Source organism: Scyliorhinus canicula, chromosome 17 (genome assembly GCF_902713615.1).
Source record: "Scyliorhinus canicula chromosome 17, sScyCan1.1, whole genome shotgun sequence".
Taxonomy (NCBI): Eukaryota; Metazoa; Chordata; class Chondrichthyes; order Carcharhiniformes; family Scyliorhinidae; genus Scyliorhinus; species Scyliorhinus canicula.
Window position 1 is genome coordinate 23,857,382 of NC_052162.1, and position 21,429 is coordinate 23,878,810.

Genomic DNA, 21,429 nt, shown 5'->3' on the forward strand with positions numbered 1-21,429 from the left:
GTATAATAAATATTATCGTTTGGACCTTACTAATCGGTGTATCGTCTTTATTACTTTGAACTTGACCTTGGAATACTAGTGACGTTGTCTATACGGCAACTGGCGACTCCTAAAGCTGAATAAATACATAAGACAGAGCCTAGTGGTGTTAAGCACTTGGAAGTTAATACACCCCAATAAACGCGTTTTGCGCCCATAGCAAAACGTGCAACACGTTAGATGGGCAGTGTGGTCGGCACAGTCTTGGAGGGCCGAAGTGCCTGTTCCTGTACTTCTCTTTGTTCTTTGTTTGTTTACCCCAATGAAAACACTTGAGTTTTCTTGTCTCTGCAACTATCATTGGATTTCTTTTTACTCTGGGGCACATTCTTCTCATCACCAACTACACCTCCTTTACAGGGACCCCTGTGAACTTCTTACATCCCCAGTTTCACAGACTGAAATTGATGTCAGACTTTAAACTTTGCTTTATGAACCAACTCAAAATCGTTAGTCATTTCTACAGTCTGTTCAGCTGTTTTGACTCTCTGCTCTTCCTCGTGAGTTCTCACTACTGCGGCAAGTAAATCATTAAATTCCTCTAAAATGATTATCTCCCGAAGTGCCTCATATGTTTGCTTTATTTTTAATGCCCTTGTCCACCTATCAAAGTGAGCTTGTTTAATTCTTTCAAATTCGATATAGGTCTGACCTGGTTCTTTTCTTAGATTTCTAAACTTCTGTCTGTAAACTTCTGGCACTAGTGCATAGACACGTAATATGACTTTCTTCACCACATCATAATCCCCAGATACCTCCTCTGATACTGAGGCAAACACATGACTAGCTCTACCTACCAACTTTGTTTGCATTAACACCACCCACATGGTTTTTGAGCAATTCAATTATTCAACTAATTTCTCAAAGGATATAAAGCACGCTTTGACATCATTCTCATCAAACCATGGCAAGGCTTGCATATATATAAACATGTCCCTACTAAACACTTGATTTGGGGGTGTTTCCTCTTCCCCTAAAACTTTCTCAGCTCTTGCCTTTGCCTCCAACACTTTAAGTTTTTGCTCTTCTTGCAGTGTCAGTTTCCGAAGTTCAAATTCTCTCGCTTTCCTTTGCTTCTACCACCCCCCCCCCCCCCCCCCCCCTTCTCTCTCTCTCTCTCCCTTGGCTAATCTTTCCCTTTCCACTTCCTTTTCAAAACCCTCTTTTTCTTTGGCTTCATTTGCTATCTCAATTTCTCTCAGTCTTTGATGCATTTCCAATTCTTTTATTTTTAATTGGATTCAAGCTAATTCTAATGGATTAGACTGTGTTACTGGTAAGTTTAAATATTTAACTTTGATTTGTATTTTCACTGCCTTCTTTGACCCTCATGGCAGGGCCAACTGCAGTTTCTCTGCCAAACTCAAGGGCTTTGCTTTCGATTCACCGTTTAAATCCTCCCAAGAGATTTCCTCCATCCCCCAAGAACATTTTTGGCAATTGTAGGGGACATTTTCAGTCACTCCCTATTCAGCATTTCAAACCCAGGAAGCATGCTATCAATCCACACAAACCCACAGTCTTTAAATTCGATAACCCCAAGCCAAACAAGGAATTATACATAGGAATCCCGGATGAGCCTAAAATGTGTTACGGATGTATGTCTGTTACGCTCCTCCTCATCTGAGCAGATCCATGACATCAATAAGTTCCACCCCACAATCAGACTCACCATGGACTACTCTCCAAAATCAGTTACATTCTTGGACACACTCATCTCCATCAAGGACGGTCACCTCAGCACTTCGCTTTACCGCAAGCCCACGGATAACCTCACAATGCTCCACTTCTCCAGCTTCCACCCTAAACACATTAAAGAAGCCATCCCCTATGGACAAGCCCTCCGTATACACGGGATCTGCTCAGATGAGGAGGAGCGTAACAGACATCTACAAACGCTGAAAGATGCCCTTGTATGAACGGGATACGCAACTCGACTCATCGATCAACAGTTCCAACATGACACAGCAAAAAACCACACCAACCTCCTCAGAAGACAAACACAGGACACAACCAACAGAGTACCCTTCGTCGTCCAGTACTTTCCCGGAGCGGAGAAACTGCGACATCTTCTTCGCAGCCTCCAACACGTCATCGATGAAGATGAACATCTTGCCAAGATCATCCCCACACCCCCACTACTTGCCTTCAAACAACCACTCAACCTCAAACAAACCATTGTTTGCAGCAAACTACCCAGCCTTCAGAACAGCGACCACGACACCACACAACCTTGCCATGGCAATCTCTGCAAGACGTGCCATATCATCGACATGGATACCACCATTACACGTGAGAACACCACCCACCAGGTACGCGGTACATACTCGTGCGACTCGGCCAACGTTGTCTACCTCATACGCTGCAGGAAAGGATGTCCCGAAGCGTGGTACATTGGCGAGACCATGCAGACACTGCGACAATGAATGAACGGACATCGTGCGACAATCACCAGGCAGGAATGTTCCCTTCCAGTTGGGGAACACTTCAGCAGTCAAGGGCATTCAGCCTCTGATCTCTGGGTAAGCATTTTCCAAGGCGGCCTTCAGGATGCGCGACAACGCAGAATCACGAGCAGAAACTTATAGCCAAGTTCCGCCCACATGAGTACGGCCTCAACCGGGACCTAGGATTACATTACATTCACCCCCACCATCTGACCTGGGCTTGCGAAATTCTATCAACTGTCCTGGCTTGAGACAATTCACACCTCTTTAACCTGGGGTTATCCCTATCTCTGGATCTATAAAGATTCATTTACCTGCAAATGCTCGCATTCTAAGCGTTGTCTGGCATCTTTGAATTTGTCTATATATATGTTTCTGGAACATACCTCTTCATTCACCTGAGGAAGGAGCAGTGCTCTGACAGCGAGTGTTTGAAACAAACATGTTGGACTTTAACCTGGTATTGTGAGACTTCTTACTGTGCTCACCCCAGTCCAACGCCGGCATCTCCACATCAACAATATTTAAGATACTGAACGAGGTGCGGAAAGATCAATTCGTTCCAGGAGTGATAATATAAGAAATAGTGTTTGGTTATTTTATAAGCAAACTTTATTCAAACAAAAGAAAAGGAAACAATATTTAAAATTTTACTTCAGCTGACACTAACAGATTACATGCAGTTTCTTAACCTTAGCACACAAGTTCCCATTAAACCACACTGTACATGAAAATTCAGCTCTTGTTCCACTTCCACGGGTAGACAAAGGCAACTTGCATTTATGAAGCACTTTTCTTCTCTTGGGACATTTGTTCAGAATCTTTTTTTTCCCATTCTGCCTCGGTGGCAACTTTCATGACCTCGTGGTCGATTCCACAGCCTTCTCCCTGTCACTGTTCAAAACAACATTTCTTCTCTCTCTCTCTCTCTCTCTCTCTGAGCTCCACCCAGCCCCTCAAACAAAGGTTTTCAGAGGTGGCCAGACTCAAATCCATTCTCGTTATTTGGGCTGTCTGGTTACCCATTTCTATTTCTACAAAATACCATGCCATTCCTTTGCAACTAACCTTCCATTGCCAGACGAATAGGTCACCAGGCTCTGTGATGGGCTAATAGCTTATCAAACAAGGTTTTATCAAATGACAATGGACCTTGAGTGGAACATCCTGGCTGAATGTTGCCTGTGTATTCCTATGAACAAAGTTAAGCTGAATGGGACAAGGTGACTCAGGCTGTGCGCATATCCCTCTAACTCTGCTGCTAGCAGTTTTTTTAACTGGACACCATGGGCAGGATTCTCCCCTACCCGGTGGGACGGGGGGTCCCGGCGTAGGGGAGTGGCGCCAACCACTCCGGGGTCGGGCCTCCCCAAAGGTGTGGATTTCTCCGCACCTTTGGGGGCTACGCCCGCTCCGGAGCGGTTGGCACCACACCAACTGGCGCAAAAACCGGCGCCAGTGGCCTTTCAGGCCCGCCACCCGGCAGCGGGGCTGGCCGAAAGGCTTTCGCCGGTTCGCGCATGCACCGGCGGTGATGTCAGCGGCCAGCTGCCGCTGACGTCACCACCGGCGCATGCGCGCTGTGGGTTTCTCTTCCGCTTCCGCCAGGGCAGAGGCCGTGGCGGCGGCGGAAGAGAAAGAGTGCCCCCAGGGCACTGGCCCGTCCCCTGATAGGGGGGCCCCGATTGCGGGCCTGGCCACCGTGGGGGCAACCCCTGGGGTCCGATTGCCCCCCCTGGACCCTGGGGGCCCGGTCACGCTGCAGATCCCGCCGCCACCAGAGGTGGTTCAAACCTCGGCGGCGGGAGAGGCCTCCCAGCGGCGGGACTTCGGCCCATCGCGGGCCGGAGAATCGCCGCAGGGGGCACGCCGATTGGAGTGGCGAGATTCCTGCCCCCGCCAATTTCCGGGTGGCGGAGAATCTCTGCCAAGGCGGGGGCAGGATTTTCGGCGGCCCCAGACGATTCTCCGACCCTGCTGGGAGTCGGAGAATTTCGCCCCATGTCTGTAACCAAGTTCCTAATATCTCCCCATCATGACATTGCATTTGCACGTGGACTGCACTTAAGCATAGAAAGTCTAGGTAACATTCCAGTGTAGTATAAGGAATGCTGCTTTGTTGGTGAGACTTTAAACGACGTCACTGGCCTATAACATCCTGGCTCTCGGGAGCTTAAATTGGGGGGGTAACCCCAAAGATGCTCTGGAGAATCTCTCCTGGAAGCTAGCAGGTGAGGGTTTTCCTGGCAGTTATCCAGAAGGGCTAACATTCCCTGGACAATTGCAAAGCGCTGGGAACCAACAAAGCAATTTAAATTGCTAACTTCAGATAGTTCTGCCAGTTGTACACTCATATTTACTATGAACTAGGGGCTTTTCACAGTAACTTCATTGAAGCCTACTTGTGACAATAAGCGATTATTATTATTATTATTAAGAGTTAGAAGGAAAGAAAAAGTCTTCTAGGTGCGTGTAACTGTTTTAAAGACCCAGACTGAACCCCGCATGGGAAACCCCACACTCCCAACCCTCCAGGGCACCCACTGCTACCTTCCCAACCCCCACTCCCACCCACCCCTTGCCGATCTGACCTGGTCCGTCCCCACACCGACCCAACCACCTCCCTGACTGGAACGGTGCATCACCCAACCTGGCCCCACTCATCCTGAAACCAGCCCCACGCCCCGACCTGCAACCCTCCCCCGCCCTTTCGATGTTGGAATTTACCGCACTAACCCCCCAATTGCCCGACTCCCGCCCCCAATGTCTGTCTTCCCATACCCTGATGTTCGAGCACCCACTCCACCCCTCCTGATGTTGAAACCCCCCACCCCTCTGATGACCGAATCCCCCACCCGTCCCTCGATATCTGGATCCCCTCACCATGCCCAGATTCTCCAATGCCAACGTCCAAAGCACTCCCCCAACAACCTATTCACTTACCCTTTCCATGGGACCTTACTATTCACCTGCTTTATGGGCACTAGTGCTGTAAAAAAACGGGGTGGGGAGGGGGGGGGAGGGGTTTGCCCTCCTTCGCTCCACTCCTTTCGCACTTTGCTGTTGGAGCCAGGAATGTGCTTTGCTTCTCGAGTCTCACCCGCCCTGAATCAGGAAGGCTGGGCAACACAGGTGCTTTACAGTTTGCGTGCAGGTTCGTCGCTATGCAACGGCAATCCATCACCGATTGCCACTCCGAGGCGGTTAAGGGCCATTGTCTGCCCTCTAAGCTGGCAATATTTTGAAGAAGGGCAGAGAAGTTCTCTGGTATCCTGGCCAATATTTATCCCCCACTAAACATTACAAAAACAAATGATCTGACCTTTACCAAATAGTTGTTTTGTGCACAATTTGGCGGTCGTGTTTCCTACATTACAACAGTGACTATGGGCTCAATTCAGCAATTGGATGTGCCGGGCCCGCTGGGTGATCACCGGGAGAACCTCAAAACAGGTTTTGTGGTGGGTGCAGGGTCAATCGTGAGTCACCTGACTCGCTCCACCCTGCACAAACTGGATCAGGCTCTCGCTGGGCGAGACGCAGATTTAAATGTTTAAATGATCCATCAGGCTCATTTAAATACCCAGATCCACCTGGCACCCAGGTGGCACAACTGCACTTGCAAGACCTGGCCGGGGCGCCATTAGTTCTGATCTACACAAACACGGACCAGGCCTAACGTCATCTTGGGTGGTCTCGCAGGGCATTAGAGATCCCCAAGTGAATGGGGCTAGGTCCTTGCATCCAGGCACTTCCTGGGTTTAGGGTACTGGCAGTGCCAGGGTGCCCACGTGCCAGGTTGGCACTGCCAGGGCTTGGAGCGGGGGGCAGGGTACAGAAAACGGGTGGGGGGGGGGGGGGGGGGGGAAAGAAGGAGAACGGTCGGGGCTGCCATTCAAAATTGTGCCCAAATCTACAAACAGCCGTTCCTGCTGGCAAGATCAGCTTGGCCAGCAGGAAATCTCTGTCAGAGTGGCTACGGTCCCGCGGCCACAAAAAAGGGCACGTGCCATTGAATATCGGAGTTAATCTCAGTCCTGCAGCCGCCAAGAAACAACCTGACAAATGCGTCCAAAAGCAGACTCAAACCTTTGTCTGCTGAATCGCACACCACATTTCAAAAGGACTTATTTGACTGGAAAATGCTGAAGTTGTGAAAGGCACTATATAAATGCAATTTTTAAATCTTTGAATTCAGCAATATCATTGTGCATTTCCCTTGCTTTCATTATTGCTGCAGTGCAGTTATTTGGTATATAATATGGGCATTTAAATTAGATAGTAGAAAGCCATATGTCATGGCTCTTGGTAGATTTCCCCCCAAAAAAACAGCCCTGAATAAAGCTCCTCACACAAGGTTGCAATTGAAACTGAGCAATAAGACTTCAAAGCAAAACCTGAATGCAAATAAAACATTGACTTAGGAAATGAAGCAACCAGTATTTATTCTTTCACAGGAGTGGGATTGCAGCCAGTCTTTGTTTCAGCTCACCACCCCCTTCCCAAGAGCAATTGGGGATCGGTCAACAAATGCTGGCCTAGCCAGTGATGTCCTCATCCTGTGAAAAAAAATACCTGCTGCTTCCATTCCTAAGTTAATTTTTATTTGCTTATGTGCTTTACTTTAAAGTCTCATTTCTGTGGTTTCAGTGGTCGCCTTTTGTGAGGAACTGTATTGAAGGCTATTTTTTGGAAATCTATGCGTACGGAGACATTGGGCGAAATTCTCCGCCCCCCACGACGGGTGGGAGAATAGCGGGAGGGCCTTCCCGACTTTTTTGACGCCCTCCCGCTATTCTCCCCCCCCCCCCCCCCCCCCCCCCGCCGAAATCCCGACAAGAATTGCTGCCGCCGTTTTTTTACGGCCAGCAGCGATTCTCAGCTGTTAGAAGGGCCGAAGTCCCAGCCCTTTACGACCTTTTTACGAACGGCAAACACACCTGGTCCTGCCGTTCGTAAAAACGTCGTGACAAACTCGCAAAAAATAACCATGGCACCGATTGGCACGGCAGTACCACGGCCGTGCCAAGGGTGCCATGGGCCCGCGATCGGTGGGCACCGATCGCGGGCAGCGGGCCCGATGCCCGCGCACTATATGTCCTTCCGCCGCCCCGCAGTATCAATACGCGGGGCGGCTGAGGGGCAACCCGGCCCGCGCATGCGCGGGTTTCGCGCAAAAACGTGATGACGTCACCCGCGCATGCGCGGGTGGAGTCTTCCCACCTGCGCATGCGCGGCTGACGTCATATGACGCGTCAGCCGGCGCTAACTCCGGCAAGCGGGTTTAACGATTTTCGTTAAGCCCGACTTGTCGGAGCCTCCGACGTCGGGCTGCTAGCCCCGACGGGGGACCAGAATCGGTCCCCCGTCGGGAAGGGGCGCGCTGCCGTAAAACCCGCCCGGGTTTTACGGCAGTTTTACGATTTCTCCCGTTTTGGGAGAATTTCGCCCATTGGCTTTCGGCTTCGAATTTGAATGCCTGTCCCCAAACCATTTCACTGGCCGACTACTGTTACCCACCCTTCCTGCTGCAGGCCATCATGCAAAAATAGTAGAGGGGAGACAAGGAAAAGTGAAGGGAAAACGTCCATTTTGTTCATTTTCCCATCTGAGCAGGACGTCACACTGATGTGGCGATGGCTCGAGTCAGAGGCAAGGTTTGTGGTGTGGCTGGAGGAATGTCTATGGCTATTTTGCACTCTTGTCACTTCACACTGAAATCTCACCCTCAAGACACTTTGCATGATAAAGTGCAGCAGCTTTCGGCAGCTATTTATCTGTCCCTGCTTATTATTATTACTCGTTACTCTTGTGATAACTTATTACTACTTTTGAACACATTTACTCTACGCCATTAATTATAATACCAAAATGCTATTACCTTTTATTACCAGATCAATCTGCACTCGGAATGTCAGATAAATACGTATATCAACCACATCATTCAACATTATTGCATTGAGTGTATAAGTTATTTCCTTATTTTCTGCCTCAAATGTATTACTTCACATTTTCCCATTGTGGCGCTAACAATTGCACACAAAGACTCGATTCGGTACAAGAGAGGCTTTATTACAGTGAGATGCTATTCCTTCGGCTGCAGCTGTAGAATGGCATCGCAGGGAAACTTATGAATATTTATACAGCTCCCTGTGGGCGGAGCTAGCCGGCAGGGGCTTACCGGAAAACCTGTAATACAGGTACTGTCATACATCCCCTAATGCAAGCACACACATATATATACAGTGGTAGATCACCACACCCATTACGTTGCATCTTCCAAGTGTCTGCCCATTCCATTCATCTGCTTATGTTTTCTTGAAGTCCTTTATTGACCTCCTAGTTGTTTGCCAAACCTTCCACCCTTTGTGACAGCAGTAAATTTTAAGACTATGCCCCCTAGTCCTAAATCCAATACAGTGGACCGGGTGCCACACATTGCCGGCACCATCTCCTGCTCCCGAAGCCTTTGGGACTCCTTCAATTGGCTCCAGTTACTGGAATGTTGCTGATATTGCCTCCTGATTGTCATGGCTGTGGCCTATCATCTGCATCAGCTCTAGGAGAACCTTGTCAGCAGACCTCCAACTGCTGTCTCCTTTGGATGTTCCTGCCTCCTTCTGATGTGCATCAGCAACTGTGTGGTGCTCACCAGATAGTGTCCTGAAGCGTGTTCACTAACATGGGCAGCACAGTAGCACTGCCGCTTCACAGTGCCAGGATCCCAGGTTCGATTCCAGGCATGGATCACTATCTGTGCAGAGTCTACACGTTCTCCCCGTGTCTGCGTGGGTTTCCTCCGGGTGCTCCGGTTTCCTCCCACGAGTCATGTGTACCCGAACAGGCACCGGAATGTGGCGACCAGGAGCTTTTCACAATAACCTCATTAACCTCAGTGTTAATGTAAGCCTACTTGTGACAATAAAGATTATTTTAAAAAATAATATTGCCCACCGCGATGTGTGTCTCTGCAGTGGTGGAAGGTGTTTGTGATAGTTGTGACACATCGCCGGTGTTCGCCTCAGAGCTCTCCTCCAAGATGTTCTCTTGGGTGGCAGGGGTGGGATGGGTACCACTCTGGATGGCCCGGCCAGATCTGACAGTGATCCTGAAATACAATGAACATGTGGTCAATGAAAGGGAAGGATAATTGTGTGGGACATCAACAACGCATTTGAAAAAGATCATCTGGATGAAGGGACTGTGGATCTTCACCTCTCTGGAACAGGCCGACCTTGCTGCTGGTCACTGCTCTGCTTGGGCAACCCCACGATCTCCTGGGCCCATTCCTCATAGAGGGTGAGGACTCGGATCTCTTGGACTTCGCCCCCGTCTTCGCCCCTTCCCTCTTATTATGAGCTATCTTCTCCTATAGGGTCAAAGAGAGGACATTGTGAGCTGTATGCTTGATGGTTTGGGGTGATGGGGGAGCCTATAGCAGCTGGCATGTGTGGGCAGCACACCTAGACATTAAGGGGTTGTGATGGTAGGTGCCAGGGGGTTCTGAGGAACAAGCTTCAAGATCAGATGTTGCGAAGGTGCAAGCCAGTTGATTGGGGGAGAGAAGGGGGTGGGGGTTTGGGAAATTGAGGGGTGACAGACCACGAGCAAGGTGGTAACTTATCCTTGCACCTCAGAGGTCATTTGTCTTCTTCCAACATAGGATGGAGGTCCTCCAGGTCATGCTGCCCGCACTGACAGCTTCTGCCACTGCCACTGATGCTGCTGCTGGTTCTCCAACTCTCTCAGGGGAACAGGGTGCCCCACCTCTCATACAAAGCATCGAGAAAGCCTGGCCAGATTGGCATTACCAAAGCGAGGAGCAGGTTTCCGCGCTGCCATCCGCATTTCTTGTCTGGGAGTGAGTGATGAGCGAGTGTTTAACAGCAGTTCCCCCTTAGTAGCAGCGAGCAGCTGAGGCGTAAGTCGGACGAATAAGATGGTGAGGGAACCAAGCATGTTGAAATTCAAATGGGGGCTCATTTTTGGAGCTACGTGTGGCTGAATACAGGTCATGATTTTGCCATTGAAGCTGGCGCGAAACACCCCATTAAACACAGGTAAAATGAAATTTTTTGCTGAATCACGCCCAGTGTAGACATGCTTGTTAGGTAAATTGGACTTTCTGAATTCTCCCTCAGTGTATCCGAACTGGCACCAGAGTGTGGCTACTAGGAGATTTTCACAGTAACTTTATTGCAGTGTTGATGTAAGCCGACATGTGACACTAATAAACATTATTATTATAACGGTAGCACAGTGCAGAGCACTGTTGCTTCACAGTTGCAGGGTCCCAGGTTTGATTCCCAGCCTGGGTCACTATCTGTGTGGAGTCTGCACGTTCTCCCTGTGTCTGAGTGGGTTTCCTCTGGGTGCTCCGGTTTCCTCGCACAATTACCGAAAGACATACTGTCCGGTGAATTGGATATTCTGAATTGTCCCTCTGTGTACCCAAACAGGCGCTGGAATGTGGCGACTCGGGGCTGTTCATAGAAGTTTCATTGCAGTGTTAATGTATGCCTACTTGTGTATACTTAAGTGAGCCATTTGGCTAATTTAATATGTTGTCGCCCAATTCTCTCGAGGCCCGGGAACTAACCCCTGTGCCTGCGAGACCTCACCATGATGTCATTTAGCACTGGTCCAGACAAACGTGGGCTAAACAAAACGGCATCTGGGGCTCTCCCAGGCCATTGGGGGCCCCCAGATGTCCAGTTCTGGGCACGGTGGGACCCTGGCTCTCCCTCTGGCACCCGGGCACATCAGCACTGCCAGCCTGGCACTGCCAGGTTGCCTGGTGCCAGGTTTCGGTCCTTATGAGGTGGGGTGAGGGGGGGCGAGGGTTTCCTTGATGACCCCCTATAAGGCAAGTTGGGGTGGTGGGAGGGTCCGTTGGCCAGGGTGGTGGGTCTGAGGGGGGTCTAGAGATTTTAAAATAGCACCCTGAAATGATGCATGTGTGGCATCGGCAGGGCGTACCCTACTGAGGTCATGAAAAACAAGAAAATCCCGTTTGATAGCGGAGTCGTTCTCGACGTTGCTGGTGCCAAGATAGACCTTGCTATATGCACCAAAACAGGACTCTCTTTTGCATGTTAAATCGCTCCCATCACTCATAAAGCATGATGCATTAAGAGATTTAACTATTAATTATGTGGTGTCAGGAAAGTTACTGATCCAATAATGCACCAATTTGTTGATTAACCACTTGTTTGTCAGCTGATTTGCAGTAATTCTGACAGAAGACCACAAGGGAGCTTTCTACAAACAAGGTTAAACAAGGTTGTTCTTATTTCAAAATAAAATGCAGTTAATGTAGTGATTCTGTGTTGTCTTTTCCCATAAATCTTCATGAAATCCGTGTTAGAAGTAACTGTAGCTACAGATGCATTAACTGGATCAACTGCAGAGTTTACAGAAATATATTTCACTGTATGACGTTTAGTTTTGGGCAAAATTTTCCTGGGAAAATAGTGTTTGGATGGATAGTATTTACTCGATCTGGGTATCCTAGGCTGAAGATTTTATATTCTTATTGTTTTATTGAATGTCTAACAAAAGCAAATTGTAAACCATCACCATTTATGCACATGGAAAACTGTTCAGAAACAGATTGGAATCATATAATTCAATAGTTTCAGATATCAGTTTCAGAAGCAGGTTCAATTGACAACTTCAAAATGGAATTGGACAGTTATTTAAAAATGTGGAGTTTGCAGGGAGAAATCAGGAGAATGGTATTGAGTGAATTGCTCATTTGGAGAGCCCGTGCAGACACAATGGCCTCTTCTGCACTGTAGCATCTCGATGATACTGTGATTGAACATCTGAATTTAAAGCAAATTACAACATTGTTCAAGTGTGACAAAAAATGCAAATTCCTCTATAGTGTTTACAATAACAATATTTAGTTGTAAAGATTAGAGCAGGCTGGTATTTTAGTCCTGCCATCTATTTTTCCTGTTTGATTTGCCTAATTTAGCTTGTTCCAGGTTATCACCATTATTGCGCATCTCTGCTCGCTATCCTTGGGGTCAGTCATGACATATAATTTACTGAAAGAATGCTTTCCATGAATATAAATTCTAATGGTTGTATCGTCTTACTTGTGGCAGATAACGATGCCTGAATTTTAACTGCACATTAATACAGGCAGTTATTGTCCATATCTTCTGCATTTTCAGACTTCATTTACCACTGACAATAAGCTGGAGAAAGATGGTGGAAAAGCAATCTGCTCAAATATGTCTGCCAAAACCACACTATAACAACCCAGCAGGAGATATATGATAATGGTTTTGTGGGATTCATCGCTGTTTTTCCTCTTCTTCCATGGAGGAAACTTCCTGCTCTTTTCTCAGTGCTTTATCCCCAGAGAGCAAAACTGATGCTATAAAGTCACCACTGGTAATGATCAACTAATTTGTAAGCTTATTTTGATTCAGTCACGGGATGTGGGCACACGCTGGCAATATCAGCATTTATATCTCTAATTAACATTGAGAAGGTGCTGGTGAGCCATCTTCTTCATGACAACTGAGTGGCTTGCTAGCCCACGTCGATGGGCAGTTAAGAATCTACCGCATTGTTGTATGTCTGGAGTCACATATAGGTCAGACAAGGTATGTATGACCAATTTCCTTCCCTGAAGGGTATTAGTGAACCACGTGGGTTTTATAATTCAGGCATTTTCAAAGTCGGGGTCGCGACCCGCGGGTGGATTGCGAGCAGGTGTCGTGAGGGTCACGGAGCCGTCCGTCAAGGCGCTCCCGATTGTGCAAATTCACGCACAACAGCCGCAGCAGCCGGCTTTTAACAATGCCGGCTGCCAGCAGACTTCAAAAAGGCCGCGACCATATACAAAAATACGGCCGTACTGTGCATGCACGCCCGCTCATTGGTGCGTATGCGCAGATGTTTCCACATGTGCACTGATTACGCAGTGCGGCCGCACATTTTCTATATGGTCGCAGCCTTTTTGAAGGCCACTCACAGCCAGCATTGTTGAAAGTCAGCTGCTGTGCGTAAATATGCGCAATCGGGAGCGCCGCGACGGACGGATAGGCTTAAAGGAAGAGAGAGAAAGAGGGAGTTAAAGAGGCAGAGTGGTTAAGGACGATTTTCCAGAGTTTAGGGCAATCACAGCCGACAGTACAGCCGCCAATTGTGGAGCAAAGGAAATAATGTATAAGAGAGCAGAATTGGAAATACAACAAAAGAAGGTTAAAAGCCAGCTGCTGCGGCTGTCGTGCGCAAATTTTCACAATCAGAGACGCAGAAGATTAAAAAAAAAATTCTATGTAATCTTCCTGCCTGAAGGGAGGCAGAGAGCAGGTCACCCCCCCCCCCCCTCCCCCCCCCCCCCCCCCCCCCCCCCCCCCGGCGTTGACATCATGTGCTTTGGGCGCGATTGCGATTCCTCCATTTTGTCAGCAGCAAACAAGGTGAGAGAAAATGGTGGGTCGAGAAGGTCGTCCGGCGTGGGTCACAAAAGTCAGCCGTCGTGAGCCGCGAAGGTCAGCCGGTGTGGGTCGCAAACGTCAGCTGCGAAGGTTGGCCAGTTGGTAAAAATAGGTCCCCAGAAAAAAAGTTTGAAAAACACTGTTATAATCGATAGCTGCACGGGGCTGGATTTTGAGCCCCTAGTAGAGTTGGAAACAGAGGTAGGCCAGTGCTAAAAATAGCGCTGCTTACTGCGTGCCATTTCCCCGGCTTCATCCTGAGAGAAGTCTGAGAGGAGATAAGAGAGAAGGTTCAAAATCATTAGGGTACTGGACAAAGTGTGTAGTAAAAAACTGTTCCAATTGTAGGAAGGGTCGAGGACCACTGGACTAGATTTGAGGTGAATGAACTATAGGTGACATGAGGAGAAACATTTTTACACGGCATACGGTTGAGATTTGGAATGCAGTACCTAAGAGTGTGGTGAAGGAAATTCAATTGTGTCTTTCAGGACGGAATTGAATGAACAGCTGAAGAGAAGCGATTTGTAGAGCGACATGTAAAAGCCAGGGGAGTGGAACCAGCTGAGTTGCCCTTGCAGAGAGCTGGGAAAGACGTGATATGCTGAATAGCCTCCCCTGTCCAAAGATGTGCGGGTTAGGTGGATTGGCCATGCTAAATTGCCCTTAATGTCCAAACAAAAGGTTAGGTGGGATTACTGGGTTACGGGGATAGGGTGGAGATGTGGTCTTAGGTAGGGTGCTCTTTCCAAGGGCCAGTGCGGACTCGATGGGCCGAATGGCCTCCGTCTGAACTGTACATTCTGTGATTCTGTGATTCTATGATTCTGTTCAGTAGCAATGATATGATTCTCAATATTCTTTTGTTTTTGCATATTGTAGCCACCTGCGGTGACCACTGCCCAAAGTCAGAAATGGAATGTATTGATAATGTTTTAAGGATGGAAAGTTAGAATGTTTAAATGTGTAAGGGAGTGTAGTTTACAAAGGATAGTTAGAGGTTCCCTAGTAATGCATGTCCCCTTTGACATAGCGCCAACCAGAGACTGTTAGGTAAACATTTTTGTGCCATAATTGAGGAAAGTATAGAGGCCATGGGACTCGCTGTGTTCAGGGAACCCAAAGACACCGACCTTGGGTGATCCTTCATGATTTCTCATGAGGATCACAAGGAGGGAGTGTAGCCACCTGGGGTGGCCACTGCCCAAACACAAAATGGAAGATTGCAAGGAATGCAGGGAAAATTGAACATGTTGTAAAAAGCAAGCAGCTTGCAGAGTGCTTGTATATTTGGACTGCTACAGAAACCAGTTTAGCTGTTGCTGAAACCAGACAGCGCTATGAAAAGAAAGTTAGCATATTAATGAGGCGATACTGGGTGATCCCCAGGCACAAAAGACACAAGTTAACACTAATCAATACAGTGAATGGAAGGCCAGACTTTTCGGCGCCAAAGAAGCCCAAAACAATAAGTCCCAAGAACCGCCCCAGTGATCGAGCAACTGTCACGCTATTGGGGAATTCGAATCAATCGATTGGGAAGAGACCCAATCGATTACCAGAGTATAGAGGGTCCGCCCAGGTGGGCACAAGACCCTGAGAGGAGTATAAAGCAGAGACCCCGGACCCCAGCTTGCTCTCTCTGCTAGCCTCTCCTGGACCAGCTAACCCTCCCAGCAGAACACCGTTGCAGCAGAAGAACCTTGTGGAGGAGAGGTATGGACAGCAGCCGCCAATAAGTAAGTGTCACAACGCACGCTACGGGAATAGACACTCCTGACCTCTTTAGTCCATAACTACTGGAAGCCTGCGGACCCAGGACAAAGCTAGAAGCTGTTGTTCCCTGATCCGGCAGTCCCCTTGTCCAGATAAGTATTCGGCCTATTAGTGGTAGGATTAGTCTAGTCTTATAGTTTTATATGCATGATTAGTAGATTACTGTAATATAATAAACGTGTCTTGTTTGAACTTACTAATTGGTGTATGGTTTTATTGCTTTGAACTTGACCTTGAAACTTGTGGCGGTATCTTACGATACCTGGCGACTCCAAAGCTAATGAACGAAACAGAGCCAAATTGAGTGTTAAGCACGCTCACCCAGAACGAGCAACAATATTCCCTCCCTTTTCCCAGCCTCTCCGTAATGTGGTGGCTATGCAGAGATGTGATTTCACAGATGCTGACAGCCCTACAGCAGCATGGCTTTGTGGCAATTCTTCAGATATGAGCCTTGATGACAGAGTGTCAGCAAGTGAATGAACTGAGCCAGCATGATTCAGTGCTCACCAGGAACCTATGCATACATTTTCAAACAGGACTCATCTTTCAGCCATCAAGGACAGGACCCCTGTCTGATTCTCTTCCTCCTTGAATTAGGAGTACTGAGGTCAGCTATAGCACCCCATTGCTCCATTGCTGCCTCAGCTGAACTCCTCTAACACAGCCCAAAAACAATGGATCAAACACAGGACATTCCTCATCAATATAGCTCAGGTTTGCATCTGAACCCTGGAGGAAGCAGTAAGCATTTATCTGAAAGTTCATCTTCATAGCTATCATTTTAGTTTTTTTTAAAATTTATTTTATTACAAACATGTATCAAAACAGGTTACAGCGAATAAACACCCGAGAAAACATACTTCCCAACAATCAACGATACAGCCTATACAGATTTTTCTCCTTTTTCATTTTCCCCCCCTTCCCCCGCAATGAACAGCCCCTCAAGCACGGTCACAAACATCTCCCACCTTTCCTCAAACCCCCTTGAAGACAGTTTCTTTAATATAATAGCAAACTAATGAGTAACTGACCATTGATAAGAAGGTCCTGAAAATTGACACATCCAACTGCTGGAATGGTTCGCAAAAAACCAACCTTTATTTGTCAGATGTCTACCCACTTCACTACCTCCTGCCACCTCTCAAAAAGAGTTGCAGGCCTTCTATTGCCCCTTCCTCAAATGAATTTGGCTTCTGTGCTCCTCCAGTATTGATGGCTGCCTTCTGTTAAATGACACATTCTGTTGAAGGGATATGTACAAGGTAACTTTTAGCTAGCTCATTGCATTGAGTCATACAAAACACTCGGTGGTTGCCACATAGTTCATGAAAATTTTACAATCTGTTTGCCTCCCGGTGAGATCATAAAACTTCTTTTTGACAATACTCCCATTTTACTTAGAACAGTTCTGCTACTGTTGGTGGCCTGAGCCACCTCTTGCCATAGCAATGAACGTGACATGTGGGCAGTGGGCTGGAATGCGTTGCACGTGAAATTATTTCTCTGTGCCCCAATAGGTCTTTACTGACTGGCTGATATATTGCACTGTCTTTGAACTCCTGCCACAAAATCTTGCTCTTTTGCACTGCACTTCAACAATATTCTCTGGCAAAAATCACGGGCTGGATTCACTGACTTTGGGGCTGTGCCCAGAGGATCCATGGCCGTTTACTTGGGAAAACTCACTTCTTTGTAACGCTCAAATATTTGTCCGCAAGTTGTAGACTTACACACTGTTCATCCCAATCTTAGGCTTCTCTGTTCCTTCCCCATAGCCCATGGCGATTAAGGGCTGAGGTTTCGGGGATAGGTTGGAAGTGTGGGCTTGGGTAGGGTGCTTTTTTCAAGGGCCGGTGCAGACTCGATGGGCCAAATGGCCTCCTGTAAATTGTAAGATTCTATGAACCCATGACACTTCAGCACCTTTATGTCGTCACAGAGTCACCAAATTCTTACAGCACAGAAGGAGCCGTTCAGCCCAATGTGTCTGCACCAGCCCTCTGTAGGAACAATTTACCTGGTGTCAGTCCCCCACCTTCTCCCCGTAGCCCTGGACATTCATCATAGAATCCCTACAATGCAGAAGGAGGCCATTCAGCCCATTGAGTCTGTATCAACCCTCTTTGGATACTACGGGGCAATGTAACATAGCCAATTCACCAACCTGCACATCTTTGAACATGCTTCCTTTTCAAATAACAATCTCATTCCCTTCCTGGATTCCTCGATTAAACCTGACTCCACCACACTCTCCATCACTGCATTCTACATTCTAGCCACTTGAAAAAGAAATTTCCGATGCTGCCATTGCTTCTTTTGTTACTTGAAATCTATACCCCTTGGTTCTCAAACCTTCCACCAATGGGAACATTTTCCACTATCTACTCTGCAGACCCCTCATGATTTTGAATGCCTCTATCAAATCTCCTCTCAATCTTCTCTTCTCCAATCTGTCTCTGCAACTGAGTGTCTTCACCCCTGGACCATTCTTGTGAATCTTTACTGCACTCTCTTGAATGCCTTCACATCTTTCCTAAAGTGTGGTATCCAGAACTGGATGCAGTGCTCCAGGTGGGGCTCCAGGGTTCTATACTGTTGTGTTCTCTATATTGCTTTACCTGGGTGGCTCGGATGCATAGTGTTGTATAAAGAAGATGATGTGGAGATGCTGGTGTTGGACTGGGGTGAGCATAGTAAGAAGTCTTACAACTCCAGGTTAAAGTCCAACAGGTTTGTTTCAAACACGAGCTTTCGGAGCGCAGCTCCTTCCTCAGGTAAATTGATGCTCGTGTTTGAAACAAACCTGTTGGACTTTAACCTGGTGTTGTAAGACTTCTTACTTGAATAAAGAACACACAGCTTTGTTAACAAATAAAACTATAAATTTATTACACTACTAACTAAGATTTGATCACATTCCTAAAGTAGAAAGTTTCTCAATTAAACTATGCTATCCCTAACTAGCAGACTTTCTCAATCTGCTCTCTCATGCTTCACTATCTTAGCCCAGAATCCCCCGAGTCACAATATATATATATGACTGTTCTGTGGTTCTCTCTAGTGGTAAGAAGCATTATCATGAACTTGTTAACACTTTACATCTCAGTCAATATATATATCATTACATATACAAGTTTAGAATCACCTTGCTTTAATACTCTATGCAATGATGCTGTTTGCTTTATGAACTGAGCGTTCAACCTGTTCTGCCACCTTCAATGATTTATACACATATACAGCCATGGTTCTCTGCTCCTGCACGTGTTTTAAGATTGTACCCTTTATTTTATATTGTCTCTCTGTGTTTTTCCTACCAAATGAATCATTTCACACTTCCTGGCATTAAATTTCTTCTGCCACTTGTCTGCCCATTTCACCAAGCTGTCTCTGTCCTTTTGAAGTTCTGCACCATCCTCCTCACAGTTCACAATGCCTCCATGTTTCATGTCATTTGCAAATTTTGAAATTGTGTCCCGTACTCCAAGACTAGGCCATCAATATGTATCAGGAAGAGCAAAGGCTCCAACACTGGCCTCTGGGGAACTCACTACAATCCTTCCTCCAATACGGAAAACACCCATTAACCACTGGGCCCCTCTTACTCAACCAATGCTGTATCCCTGTTGCTACTATCCCTTTTATTTCATGAGCCACGGGCTTTTACTATATTTTACAACATTTTAGGTTCTTGTGCCTTCATGACGGCACCCAGTAAAGGCCTTATCTCCTGCCCAAAATCGCTCACAGCTTTCAAAGTAACCCTGAGAGAATTGGGGCGCAGAGAAGTGACATAAGGTTCAATATTTTCCAGTGTGCAGCTGACATGAAGAGCTTGTTACCATGGGCCCCAGCAAAAGCAGTCTCACTTCTTTAATGTTACATGAAGATTTTATTTGAGTTTGTTTGGCAGCAGTGCTTATTAATGCTAACACCCGGTGCACCCTGTTCCATGGGTGACAAGGTGCACCTGGCAGAATTAACAATAGTCAAATTATTACTGGACATTTAATAAGACATTTTTCTGCAGTTGATTATTCAAAAATTCTGCAGCTACTTAATAACCAAATTAAGTTAAACTTTAATCCTTAAGAATAATAATGATAACCTCATTTTCGGGAGTTCTTACAACAACTAAAATGTGCCATTAATTGGCAAAGCACTATGAAATGAAAAATGAAAATCGCTTATTGTCACGAGTAAGCTTCAATGAAATTACTGTGAAAAGACCATAGTCGCCACATTCCAGCGCCTGTTCAGGGAGGCTGGTACGGGAATTGAACCGTGCTTCTGGCCTGCCTAGGTCTGCTTTAAAAGCCAGCGATTTAGCCCAGTGTGCTAAACCAGCCCTTTACTAATAAGTAAAGAATAACATTTGTGCAGTTATTTACACTGCTTAAGGAATTTTCTTGTTAAATTATTTTAGGTGGCATTCAGGCTTGTTAAGAGAAAAGGTATACAATAGATCAACAGTTGATGAGAATTAAAAGAAAGAAACACATAGGCTGCAATTTACCAGCTGTTCACATCGGCGACTTCCCCGCCGATGGTGCATCTCCGCCTCAGGTTTCCAGGTGACGAGAAACCTCAATGGGAAATTCAATGGGAAGCCTCATTGACGACAGCGTGACCAGAAGATCCCACTGGCGGGCTGTCTCCTTTGCCGAAAAACACGCGGTGGGTTGTGGAGAAAATCCAGTAACGGCTGCATTGAGCCCGGCGCACCGGTTAAATAACGGGAGACACCAAAATCATGATTCAATCATAAATTGTACTCAAATTGAAAGCAAGAAAAATAGTAGATGGAAGATGAGAGCAATGGGACTGAGTATAAAATTCCAACGCCCACAGTAGAAATGAAAGTCAGAGAGTCTCAACTTACTTTCATTGTTGATGCAGCTGCAGCCAAGTCTCCTGGAAGGAGAGTGCAAGTCTCTCAGTCCCATTCCCTCATGTAAAACTGGCATGAAAATTACTAGTTATTCCAAAACAGTATTAAGTCAGGTTAGTGTTTTTGTGGAAAATGATGATACATCCTATACTTGTCCCTGGTAGTAGTAGGAGGGATCAAAGTCTTCCTGATGGCTAAAATATTTGGTTAAACTGCGCCAAGTTATTGACCATACGGATCATCGAGAGTACTGACATTGAGAAAATGGAAAGAGAGCACAAAGATAGCTCGGCATCAGAAGGCTGATGAAGTACAATATACATCTGAATTTTTGAAAGGCTGGGACAGTGCCTCATGCACAATTAGGAGCAGTAAATACAGAGCTGGCAAGTTTGGAAACAACAGGGCAATTAAAAAGGTTAAGGAGATTTTGAAAGCAAATCTTTATAAGGGTGAGCGTGTATTACTTTAAGTGCCTTCTAAGTCTGAGCTAATACATTCGCTCCACTGTACCAACTGTCCAAAGATGGAATAGATTGTGAGTGGTCTGCAGAATGTCAGAAAGCATTTATAGCAGTGGAAAATGTAGACTAGTGATACTGTTTTGACTCATCATAATCCCAAGAAAGAAAATGTTTTCAACAGAAGTGCCTCACCACAAGGGTTATGTTTGGTATTATCTCCCATAATGGAAGAACACAGTAGTTAGCACTATGGCTTCACAGCGCCAGGGTCTTAGGTTCGATTCCCACTTGGGTCACTGTCTGTGCGGAGTCTGCACGTTCTCCCCGTGTGTGCGTGGGTTTCCTCCAGG